General features: G+C 34.9%; 1 long non-coding RNA gene across 1 annotated transcript in view; it reads left to right on the forward strand.

Moving 5' to 3' along the window:
- LOC138708976 (uncharacterized) overlaps positions 1–12,359 on the forward strand; it is a 657,561-nt gene that overhangs the window by 193,418 nt on the left and 451,784 nt on the right. The window lies entirely within an intron of this gene.

Genomic DNA, 12,359 nt, shown 5'->3' on the forward strand with positions numbered 1-12,359 from the left:
ATGCGTGTTATTATTCGGTTGAGAAGCTTTTGTCATCTAGTCTTCTGTCAAAAAATCTGAAAGTTAGAATTTATAAAACAGTTATATTACCGGCTGTTCTGTATGGATGTGAAACTTGGACTCTCACTTTAAGAGAGGAACAGAGATTAAGGGTGTTTGAGAATAAAGTTCTTAGGAAAATATTTGGGGCTAAGAGAGATGAAGTTACAGGAGAATGGAGAAAGTTACACGACGGAAAGCTTCACGCATTGTATTCTTCACGTGACATAATTAGGAACATAAAATCCAGACGTTTGAGATGGGCAGGACATGTAGCACGTATGGGCGAATCCAGAAATGCATATAGAGTGTTAGTTGGGAGGCCGGAGGGAAAAAGACTTTTGGGGAGGCCGAGATGTAGGTGGGAAGATAATATTAAAATGGATTTGAGGGAGGTGGGATATGATGGTAGAGACTGGATTAATCTTGCTCAGGATAGGGACCAATGGCGGGCTTATGTGAGGGCGGCAATGAACCTCCGGGTTCCTTAAAAGCCAGTATTATTATTATTATTATTATTATTATTATTATTATTATTATTATTATTATTATTATTATTATGTGTTGTAATATTTATTTTTTATCAATTGCATAAGTCATTAAACAAGTATATAAATTAAATTAATTAAATGTTTAATGTGATGCCAAAAATTTTAACTGAAGATATGGAGAAATATAAATTCAAATCAATGATAGCTCTGGAACTAAGAAGCGAGTCCGCACCTGGACTGTTCGCAGTAGCCTCGTTAAGAGTCTGTAGTTGTTGTCGAGGTACGTATAAGCCATGTTGGAGTGTAACAGCGTAATCTGGTTCCTCAAACCGGTTGTGTTTCATAGACCAGACTGGCTACTGAAATGGCCTATTTATGGATTAATTTGAAAAACCTGTCTTTTTTTGTGTATTCCAGCTCCTACACTAGCATTATTAAAGTCCTCAGCAATTAATTGAAATGGTGATTGCCTTTCTTTGCAGACTGTACGAAAAACAAATACGAAAAAAAGAAGAAACAAGGATATAATATACACTAATTGTATTATAAAAATCTGTGGAAACACGTTCTCAGAGCTACATGTATCCCGCTTGTTAGCAATTAACATTCTTCGGTGTCTGCTTGTTCGAAAAATTATTGCTCTATTACTATACTATGTAGGACTAATTTTCATTTATACTTCTTTTGCTATATGCTGCTAACTCACTGTTATTTTTACAGAATTATTTATTAGGCCAGGGCTGACCAGTATTAATTTCTAGTGCAATAAAATTTAAGGTACAAATACAGTACTTTAATAATATGGACAATATGAACTTCACGAAATAAATGTAAAAATGTTATAGTTATATCTCGTTTAAAATTACTTTTAAAATAATTTCGCTTCGATATCACTGTAGTTAGTAACTAAAGCTAGATCCTCCATATTTCTGTTACCTCGATACCTTCGATACTTCCGAGTATCGAAAGCGATCGATACTTTCGGGAAAAGGACTCAATATTATATTTTTATTTTTAAGATATTTTCTTTTTCTTTGTCTCCTCCTAGACTTCTGTCGTATGAAAGTTCATGGGATCATGTGATATGTCCATCATTCTTCTGTGTTTTACAGGGATGAGTTGTTGTTTTCAGAATTCAAAAATATGTTATAACTGTAGGCCGAGGTTAAAAAGTAAATCTCACCACTAATAAACCAAAAATGCTAGTAGTCCCGGAGTTGATAAATTTCTCAATAGTGTTACGTAAGAGGAATTCCTAGGTAAATAGACGTATAACTATTGTAAAATATTCAATATTTCCACCGTAAGCTCAAAATTGTTCCGGTCAGGCAAAAGGCGTGTCAGTGAACTCCAGATATCTAACTAAAGTTTGCAAGATCCGGTATTTTCCAATAGGTACGCAGGAAAAGTAGATAATAAAATGTAAGTAGGTAGGAAAATGTGGGTAGGCAGGAAAATGTAGTTAAGTAGGAAAATGTGGGTAGGCAGGAGAAAGTAGGCAGGTAGGTAAATAGATAGGAAAAGGTAGTCAGGTAGGTAGAAAAGGGTAAGTAGGTAGGAAAAGGTAGACAGGTAGGTAGAAAATGGTAGGTAGGTAGGAAAAGGTAGACAGGTAGGTAGAAAGGGTAGGTAGGGAAAGGTAGACAGGTAGGTAGAAAAGGGCAGGTAGGTAGGAAAAGGTAGACAGGTAGGTAGAAAAGGGTAGGTAGGTAGGAAAAGGTAGACAGGTAGGTAGAAAAGGGTAGGTAGGTAAGAAAAGGTAGACAGGTAGGTAGAAAAGGGTAGGTAGGTAGGTAGGAAAAGGTAGAAGGTAGGTAGAAAACGGTAGGTAGGTAGGAAAAGGTAGAAAGGTAGGTAGAAAAGGGTAGGTAGGTAGGTAGGTAGGAAAAGGTAGACAGGTAGGTAGGAAAGGGTAGGTAGGTAGGAAATGGTGTACAGGTAGGTAGAAAACGGTAGGTAGGTAGGAAAAGGTAGAAAGATAGGTAGAAAAGGGTAGATAGGTAGGAAAAGGTAGAAGGTAGGTAGAAAAGGGTAGGTAGATAGGAAAATGTAGACAGGTAGGTATAAAAGGGTAGGTAGGTAGGAAAAGGTAGACAGGTAGGTAGAAAAGGGTAGGCAGGTAGGTAGGAAAAGGTAGACAGGTAGGTAGAAAAGGCAGGTAGGTAGCAAAAGGTAGACAGGTTGGTGGGTAGAAAAGGGTAGGCAGGTAGGTAGGTAGGAAAAGGTAGGCAGGTAGGTACGAAAAGGTTGATAGATGGGTAGGTAGATAGGAAAATGTAGGTAGGTAGGAAAGGGTAGATACGTGTTAAACACAATGGCCAGAAATCACTATCTACAATTACATTGATGTCATTTTAGTTGAGCACAAACAACAGTAGAAACGATTCTACGAGAAGAGCACAAATGCATAGAGTGCCTACATTCCCCCATTCCACAGGCTTAGTGTGCGAAACTATTGGCACGTTGTGTAGCAGTTCGTTGAACTTACGCTGATACTATCCCTGTACGCAACACTCGAATGTTACAAAGAGTGAAGGAGAACACTGTTTAAATGCAGTTGTCTCTTCAGTTCAATAAGGTCATGTTTTCAATGTGAAGTGCAGAGTTGAAACATAAGAAGCTGCAATCGCCAAAAGAAAAATCGCTCGACGAAACATAAAAAACGAGATATTTTTACAGATCCGTTATTGAAATATGAGACAGAAGTAATTTTTCCATTAGATTATGTAAAACGAGCAGCCTATCACTGCAAATCGTTTTAATTGAAACAGTTGCATGATTTTAACTAATATTATTTAACCGCACTTGCAAAATAATTTTGAACAACATTTGTAACCATACCAGCACGATCATTGTTGTCAGTCTAAGTCTGTAGAGAATGGGGAAAAAAATGTTTTGAATTGTTTGTGCTCAACGCGAATGAACGATTTTAAATTTTTTGTGCTCTACTCGAGTAAGAAATAAGGGTTGTTCAGGTATACGAGTATTGGGCTCGATTCGTATGCGCCCGTAGAAAAATGTAAAGTAGACAGGAAAAGGTAGTTAGGTTGGTAGGTAGATACAATAGGTTGGAGGTAGATAGTAGGCAGGGAAAGGTAGGTAGGTAGGTAGATATTTATTTATTTATTCTGGTGTAGTTAAGGCCATCAGGCTTTCTATTCCACAACACCAGGAATACAAATACAATAATAGAACTAAACAGAAAAAAATACACGATATACAAAGTAAAGCTACACAAGAAATAAAGAGAGAGAGAGAGAGAGAGAGAGAGAGAGAGAGAAAAACACTATGAACAAAGTAACGCTACACAAATATATACACAGGTTGCAGTCACACAAACTTTAAATGAGTGATTAAGTATAGGTAGGTAGATAGGTAAGTAGATAAGTAGACAGGAAAAGGTAGTTAGGTTTGTAGGTAGATACAATAGGTTGGAGGTAGATAGTAGGCAGGGAAAGGTAGGTAGGTAGGTAGATATTTGTTTATTTATTTATTTATTTATTTATTTATTTATTTATTTATTTATTTATTTATTTATGTGTAGTTAAGGCCATCAGGCTTTCTCTTCCACAACACCAGGAATACAAATACAATAATAGAAATAAACAGAAAAAAAATACACAATATACAAAGTAAAGCTACACAAGAAATAAAGAGAGAGAGAGAGAGAAAAAAAAACACTATAAACAAAGTAAAGCCACACAAAAATATACACAGGTTGCAGTCACACAAACTTTAAATGAGTGATTAAGTATAGGTAGGTAGATACGTAAGTAGATAAGTAGACAGGAAAAGGTAGTTAGGTTTGTAGGTAGATGCAATAGGTTGGAGGTAGATAGTAGGCAGTGAAAGGTAGGTAGGTAGGTAGATATTTGTTTATTTATTTATTTATTTATTTATTTATTTATTTATTTATTTATTTATTTATTTATTTATGTGTAGTTAAGGCCATCAGGCCTTCTCTTCCACAACACCAGGAATACAAATACAATAATAGAAATAAACAGAAAAAAATACACAATATACAAAGTAAAGCTACACAAGAAATAGAGAGAGAGAGAGAGAGAGAGAGAGAGAGAGAGAGAGAGAGAGAGAGAGAGAGAGAGAAAACACTATAAAAAAAGTAAAGCCCCACAAAAATATACTCAGGTTGCAGTCACACGAACTTTAAATGAGTGATTAAGTATCATAATTAATTGTATTCTAACTAATTAACTAACATAAACAAGAAACTTGCAATTTTAATCTGGATTAAAAAAGAAAAAGAAAAAAAACACAAATCAATACTTCTAGCACTACCTAAAAAACATTAACTAAGACAAAATTTTCCAAGATAGGTAGGTAGATAGGAAAAGGTAGGGAGATAGGTAGGAAAAGATAGGCAGGTAGGTAGGTAAAAGTAGATAGATGATAAGTAGGTAGGTAGGAAAAGATAGGTTGATGGGTAGGTAGGTAAGTACTGTATGTATGTAAGTGGGTGTGTGGTAGATAGGAAAAGATAGGCATTAGGTAAGTAGGAAAATATAGATAAGTAGGTAGGTAGGTAGGTAGGTAGACAGACAGACAGACAGACACACAGACAGAGAGACAGACAGACCGACAGATAGACAGATAGACAGACAGACAGACAGACAGAGGAATATTCAGTGTAATTGCTTAAACTGGCACGCCACCAGTTACTGAGGTATGTTTTTCTGTCATTACGTCAGGCAAATTCTAATGTGTGTTTACACCCACGCGCGAAAGTATAAACAAGGTTGAATATATTAAAGCAATAAAGATTTCTCAATCATATGTAACACAACACGTATGCCAAATTGCAAGTAAATATGTCAAAGTTTGGAAACCAGTCCTTGTAGCTTCAGATCCAGGCCAGTTTATACTGTATACGGACGATGACTTTTACGTCATTGGATAGGATACCAACTATCACTATGTAATGGAGATACTCGCTACAAAGACCACTTACAAGTATATGACCGCCGAAGTTATTTTAACTTGACTTCAGGGAATAGGAAATATAGTAAAAATGTTGAATACATTATTTTTTATTAGATCCATCAAAATGTAAGAAATTAATATAGGCTAATAATTACAGATTACAGGTGTTTTCAACTTCTGAAGTGAGAACATCGAGAGTAATAATTGTCAGGGTATGGTGGTACTGTACGGAACACTTAACATATTTTTAATTTTTGAACATGAAACGCTACATAAAAAGTAAATTTAATTTAATTAAATAGCTTGTTACTCAATATGATGATACATAAATATGATTATAAAATAAACCTTCAATTGGTCATAGTTATAAATTTTCTGATTTTACACAATCCTTCGAAAAAGTACCGCAGTAGGTACAATTCTGAACACAGCCTGGTATGATATCCAACACTGGCATTTTCCACAAATAATATTCACCTTCCATTCTTCAACATCCTCCTCCTCCTCCTCTTCAACATCCTCATCTTCCTCTCGTCATCCAGTTCATCATTCTCATTCTCCTCGTCATTCTTTTCCTCTACGTCCTCGTCCTCATTTTTCACCTCACCAGTCATCATCCCTATTCTTCTAGTCATCCTTCACCTCATCACCCCTATTCTTCTTGTCATCCTTCACCTCATTATCCTTGTTCTTCTCGTCATAATTTATCTCATCATCCCTATTATTCTCGTCATCCTTCACCTCATCATCCCTATTCTTCTCGTCATTCTTCGCCTCATCATCCCTATTCTTTTCGTCATTCTTCACCTCATCATCCCTATTCTTCTCGTCATCCTTCACCTCATCATCCCTATTCTTCTCGTCATCCTTTACCTCATCATCCCTATTCTTCTCGTCATCCTTCACCTCATCATCCTTATTCTTCTCGTCATCCTTCACTTCATCATCCTTGTTCTTCTCGTCATCCTTCAACTCATCATCCCTATTCTTCTTGTCATCCTTCACCTCATCATCCCTATTCTTCTTGTCATCCTTCACCTCATCATCCCTATTCTTCTCGTCATCCTTCATTTCATCATCCTTGTTCTTCTCGTCATCCTTCACCTCATCATCCCTATTCTTCTTGTCATCCTTCACCTCATCATCCTTATTCTTCTCGTCATCCTTCACCTCATCATCCCTATTCTCGTCATCCTTTTCCTCTTCGTCTTCATCATCCTCATCCTCCTTATCACCTTCCACTCCCTCAACATCCTCATTCACCTCGTCCTTATCCTCGTCTTTCACATCCTCCTCCTCATCACCCTCATTTTCCACCTCATCATACTGATATTCATCATCCTTATTTTCCACCTCATCATCCTCGTACACATCGTTATCTTCATCTTCCAGCCCATCATTCTGATTCTCCTCGTCATCCTTCTCCTCGTTATATCTTATTCTTATTTTCATCTCATCCTCTTCTCATCAACTTAATCATCCTCTTCTTCCTCATCATCCTCATTCCCCACGTCCTTATCATAATTATTGTCATGTTCCACTTCTTCATCCTCATTCTCCTCATCTTCCTCTACCTCATTATTTTCCTTCTCGTCATCATCTCCTCTCGTCATCGCCATCCTTCTTATGTCCTTCTTCCTCATGCTCATAATTCTTGCACTTCTCATCCTTATCATTATTACAATCATCATCACCTTTGAGGGAGTGAGCCACTTAGTCATTTCCACCCTTTTTAAGGATTATGAGAATTATTAGAGAATTCACGAGTTGGCCTTGCTGATCAAGCGTTGGAAGTTCTGGTTATAAAACCAACGATCCAGGTTCGAATCCTGACAGGAAGTTGGAAGATGTGCTGCGTCTGTAAGACATTGTGTGTGTGTGTGTGTGTGTGTGTGTGAGAGAGAGAGAGAATAATTTATTTTCTGCCTTTTTTGTTCTGTGTTATCTAAGATGATCCAGACCACAGTATCTCACTACATGTGAATGACGTAGTTTCCAGTAAACACCGCATACCCAACCATCCATTAGCTGACAGTTACAGCTATTCTAGCAGAAAGCTCTTTGAGTATACGACGCAACTATACTGTTTTCGCTGTAAGAAAAATCCTAATGTAAACATAAGCACGTTGCTGTCATACCCGTGATTGGCTCCCAGTCGAAACATTCACTCGACGCAGGAAAATATAGTTCGTATTTGGAAACCATAATCTTGTATTATTTGAAAATAAAAAATTGAATTCTAGTTGTTAAATACGATGAAACATATAACTTCACTCATATGTAAAACGATATGTAAAAGAAAAGCTACTTTTATATCTTGTTATGTACTATGAACGCGGATGAATACCAACAGTAATACCGAAGTAGTCTGTTCTTGTAACAAGCTGGCGTCACTTGAGCTCGTAGTTGTTCCCGTGAGCACGTGGTACTGAAGTATGGCTTCTGCATCATCGGTGTGTGTGGTTATTAAACATAAGAGTAGAAACCCTCTCAAAAGCGGAGAAAAACAAACAGTCTTAAATGTATATAATAAGTTATGTGAGTTTTAATTAGAGTAATTATAAAGTAAATGTTTCCTAAGCAAACGAATGCATAGTAGTGAGGTTAGGTCTACTTGACGAGTAACGGGAAATGTTTAACATGAAACAGAATATACAACAGTAGGCGGGAACACGCACTGAGAATCTATGGCGCCAAACAGCGGCCAATGAAGCCTCACTTCAGTCACGTGCTATTGTTTATATTAGGATTTTTCTTACAGCGAAAAGATTATATAATAACGTCGCAATGGCAACATCTCTACTTCGTTACCGAATTTTAACCTTCATTCGTGCGGTTGGGCATAGGCCTCCGGACCGACCTAAAGGCATGTCGGAACATTGTGGTATTTTTATTGTAAAATGATGGCTGAAGGAGCCTTTGTGGAATCCTACATATTTCAATGACATTCAAATGTAAATACAGACAACAGGAACCGGCCGATGCGGCTACTGAATTTCTGCTAAAGAAATTATTTCTGTTTCATTGAAGAAGGAAAAAATCCTTTCTTGAAAATATCAATGAACACTTTCGGATGGCAATAAATTAAAAGCGTGGTAGACGTTTATAGCCTACAGTTAGCAGCTCCACTATGCGGGTTATTCTAACTTAATGTCCTGTGACTCTATTAAGAACTGTGTTGCCTTTCTCAATTCACTAAATGTTTGGAATTTTCCCCCATCCCACCTGCTCTGCGTGTATTGTTGCTGTAGTTTGGAAAATGGTTGTATAGGTACTTTGAGGTTACAGAAGAAATATTCAGAGCTGCTATACAACTTGTGGAACTACAGAGAGAAAAACTATTGTACTCGATTGAATACTACTGACTTAAAGTGACAAATGGTAACATCTTCATTACGGGTGTATCATATGAACTGACTCGTAATGTCCCAGACTTGAGTGAAGTGCAGTTTATTGTTGTCCTTTATCATTCCCGAAGAAAGAAACTCGATCCATTTCTATGAGGGCAAAGGTGCGAAAAAAAAAATGTAAGAATGTGGCTTCAATCTCTGCCGGTATTCTGTTTCCACAATTTAGTCTAATCGAAATCTGCTGGTCCTGTGATATCCCAGGCAGAATGGCTTCTGACTTTGGGGAACAATAATTCAATTCTGGGACAGATCCTGTCACATTTTTGGTGGACAATGTACCTATGAGATAGGTACGCTTTCAACACCTCTCCTCTTCTTAAATTCCCATTCTACTGCTTCACAATTACCGACATATCTCTCCATTAACTCCAAAGATTAATATTTGAAGTAAATATTTTTAGGATTAGTCTACGCCTATCTTCTTCCTGCCGATATTAGAAACTTTTGGACGGTATCTTCTTTCAAAACTGAAATACAAATTACCTAATTTAAGAGGCTTGGTAAATTGCATTTGCTCTTAAATGTAATAAAGAATAGGCAGTTTAATAATCTGAGTTTTTTCAGACAAGTTTACTGAATTGATTTTCTCTTCATATGTTGAACAGTGATTTTATTTAAATATTTAAATAATTGTACTTTTACTTTATAAATGATACTCATAACTAATTATCTTTATATTTCTAATGTATTCAGTTTAACTGGTAACTTAGATAAGTTTCCTCTAGCTATTAAATATTAGTAAATGAATGAATGAATGAATAAATGAACAAATGAATAAATAAATAAATACATAAATAAACAAACAAACAAACAAATAAATAAATAAATAAATAAATAAATAAATAAATTAAATAAATAAATAAATGAATAAATGAATAAATGAATAAATGAATAAATAAATGAATAAATAAATAAATAAATAAATAAATAAATAAATAAATAAATAAATAAATAAATAAGTAAATAAATAAATAAATAAGTAAATTAAATAAATAAATTAAATAAGTAAATAAATAAATAAAATAAGTAAATAAAATAAGTAAATAAATAAACAAACAAACGAGTGAGTGAGTGAGTAAATGAGTAAATGACTAAATAAATAAATAAATAAATAAATAAATAAATAAATAAATAAATAAATAAATAAATAAATAAATAAATAAATGAGTTAGTAAGTAAATAAATAGGTAAATTAATAAATAAAAATTATTATTATTATTATTATTATTATTATCATTATTATTAGGCATTTTATAGTAAGTTAAACATTGCTAAGCGTAACCCATAAATGTAATAGTTCAAATTTGACATTTAATAACTTGCTGAATTGAAATTAAAATTCGTCTACAATTTGAATTGGTGACCATCAATACCTTACCTAACTATGGTGGAAAGGAAGAAGAATTACGTTATTAAGTTGAGATCCACGAACGCAAAACATTTTTGTCGAATAATAGGTTACACTTGCCCCCAGTGCTGAGGCTAATGTAACCTAGTACCTTTCTGCAGCAAAGATCAGGATACGTCTTGGTTCAAGTGGATATGAAAGAACATTACATTCTGTATAGACTGACAATTTTATATTTTGGGCATATAATATACTGCAGATACTTAAACGACAAAATGACACACAAATTAATTTTAAGAAACATTTTTATGTTCCTGAGAACTTTTGCTTAAAGGCAAATTGAAAGAATCAAAAGAGACATAGAACGAGAATTTTATACTTCGGGCATTTCACGCTGAAAATATTTTAATGGTAAAATGATCCACAAACTAAATAAAACCATTTTTATGTTCCTCAGAACTTTTGCTTAAGACAAATCGAAAAAATCAAGACACATAGAATGAGAATTTTATATTTTTAGTATTTAATTTAATATACTGCAAATATTTAAATGACAAAATGATACACAAACTAAATAAAAATCATTCTTTATGTTCCTAAGAACTTTTGCTTGAAACAAATTGAAAGAATAAAAAAAATAAATTATGGTTTATTTGACGACGCTCGCAACTGCCGAGGTTATATCAGCGTCACGTCTTCGTTGTGCCGGCATTTTGCCTCGCAGAAGTTCTTTTACATGCCAGTAAATCTACTGACATGAGCCTGTCTCATTTAAGCACACTTAAATGCCATCGACCTGGGCCGGGATCGAACCCGCAATCTCGAGCACAGAAGGCCAGCGCTATACTGTTCTCCAACCAGGAGATCAACCGTGAAAGGAATGTGCTTACTATTGCGTCATCTATTGGAGCGAAGTAGATATATAATATTATCGTTATAACGTCTGTTTAAAAACCATTCGCTCTCCTGCATTTGTTATTTCCTGTATGGAGAGATTAAAAGACCAGGAGATTAACCGTGATCTAATTTTGTAACTAGGGTAGTATAAACATGTGTGTATCAATGTTATTGTTTGTGCTGTGAGAGCGAGCCAATAGAGATACGAGTACCCACGTGTGTGACCTTATGACATCTTATGACATCAACATTCATTCACAGCATTACTCCCCTTCGTCTCATCCGGCAGAGACTTTCTCGTGGTTGGAGCACAGTACCGACTCCGCTACCCAGGTCCCCGAAAGAATCAAAAGATACATAGAATGAGAATTTTATCTTTTGGGAATTTAATACAATCCAAATATTTAAATGACAAAATGACACGCAAACTAAATAAAAAGCATTTTATGCTCCTAAGAACATTTGCTTAAGACAAATTGAAAGAATCAAAATACATAATATAGAATGAGAATTTTATGTTTTGGGCATTTAATACACCGCAGATATTTAAATGACAAAATGACACGCAAACTAAATAAAAAAGATTCTTTATGTTCCTAAGAACTTTTGCTTAAGACAAATTGAAAGAATCAAAAGTCACATAGAATCAGAATTTTATATTTTTGGTGCGAAAATATTTTCACTAAAGAATATATGTAAGTAGCTTCTAGTGGCATGAATATTCGATAGTTGGCTCCACTTTACAAATTCCCCTTTTTTGCGTTTAATAGCATTGGTTACACTTGCCCCAAATTTACCCTTACCCCGGTTCATCTTAATTTAACATGAAGACAAAAATGTAAGTAATAAAATTATGCTGCGTGATAAAGTAAAATCATGGACAAATTAAGCAGGAAATAGGGATGCTTTACAGAACATTTTGAGCTGAGAACATTGGGTCTGCGAAGTCAAATTAAGAAAATATGAGCTTAAGCATGTTTATCGATATCGCTTATTGTTTTCCATATTGTTTACATTTACTATTTTCATACAATTTATTTACACTTATTATTTCTATTTAAGTCTTTACAGTTTTAGCAAATTTAGTCGCGTCAAAGGTTGTTTACTTTTTAACACTTTGTCACAAATTGCATTGAAACTTTCCAGAATTTGAACTTATCAGGGATAATAAAGAAACACACTTAGTCATTTGCCTTCTCTTTCTCTCACCACTAATGGATAGACGAAAAGGAT

Source organism: Periplaneta americana, chromosome 1 (assembly GCF_040183065.1).
Source record: "Periplaneta americana isolate PAMFEO1 chromosome 1, P.americana_PAMFEO1_priV1, whole genome shotgun sequence".
In the NCBI taxonomy this organism is placed as follows: domain Eukaryota; kingdom Metazoa; phylum Arthropoda; class Insecta; order Blattodea; family Blattidae; genus Periplaneta; species Periplaneta americana.